The following is a 1,098-nucleotide window of genomic DNA, read 5'->3' as shown; positions in this document are numbered from 1 at the left end:
CCAAACATGATTCATGATATAGAGATAAAAAGAAAACCAAGCTTGTCTGACTGATCAAGAAGACATTCTTCAGAATATATTGGCCACTAAGCGATTTTCACACCGAGGATACAGACACCAAAACAAGTGTTTCCATACTATTATTAATCACATTTCAATAATTTATTAGTTTCTATATTTTCTAGATTGCTTAATTCATTTAGCAAATTCACAGCTTAGGGACCACCATGGGAGGAGAGAGGGAGGGAGGGAGAGGGGGTGCAAAATGAAGCAATTAAACTTAGAACTGAATTTTTATAAACAAGAATTAGTAGCACAGTGGCACAGTAGATTGTCAAAGAAAACAAGGGGAAGGGGACAGAGTCATCGGCCTCGCCTGTGCCATCTTGTGGGCTGCCAGGGGGAGGACTCTGTGGCTCAGGAGTCTATCTTCTTGTTAATTAAAACTGAGCAGCAGGTGAGCAGCCCGTCCACCTTTTCCAGCTCAGAATTGCTCACAGGGATCAGCATATAGCCCTTCAGTTTCTCATAAACCTTTGCACTTTCTGGATACTCGGGGTTTGGTGCAGCAAGACGTGACTTTTGCTGGGGATATTTAGGTGTATACAGTTTGCTGCTGTGTCATCAGGTACGGTGAGTTTGTCACAGCGGTGGTCACTCATCCGTTGCATGATCTTGAGGCCTTCTGGGCAGGTTCACTAGACCCAGTTGCGATCAGGCTAGGCCCAGCCATGCTGCAGAAGCCCTTCAAATGCAAAGCGTCGGCCGCAGGGACTGTGGAGACCGCATCGTCCCTAAAAGTACCAGCCAAGATTTCAGCACCTCGTTGATCTGTCCGTTTGGAAAGGCCCGCAAACAGTTCTCTGCCTGGAATAAGACATCTCCACCACCTGAGGCTGCATTTTCGTCTTTCATGTCTACTATACGGAGCTGAAGTTTTTCTGATGCTTCTTTCATCCTGTCAACCGCCTTCCTCGGGCTGGGCGCCCCGGTCGGGTGGTCAGGGCCTCTCCTCGCACACCGCGGCCACGTGCTCCACGAACTCGCAGCCCGGGAGGCTCTCGTCGGCCGCGGCTCCACCGCCTGCAGCCCCAGCTT

At 49.4% G+C, this 1,098-nt stretch overlaps 1 pseudogene; it reads right to left on the bottom strand.

Moving 5' to 3' along the window:
- Positions 1-409: 409 nt before the first annotated feature.
- On the bottom strand, positions 410-1,092 carry LOC103259109 (annotated as a pseudogene).
- Positions 1,093-1,098: the final 6 nt, after the last annotated feature.

The sequence above is a fragment of the Carlito syrichta genome, unplaced genomic scaffold (assembly GCF_000164805.1).
Source record: "Carlito syrichta isolate Samal-C Ts95f unplaced genomic scaffold, Tarsius_syrichta-2.0.1 Scaffold12765, whole genome shotgun sequence".
Lineage (NCBI taxonomy): Eukaryota > Metazoa > Chordata > Mammalia > Primates > Tarsiidae > Carlito > Carlito syrichta.
The sequence above is the reverse complement of the archived record's forward strand: the minus strand, read 5'-3'. Positions and strand labels throughout refer to the sequence as shown.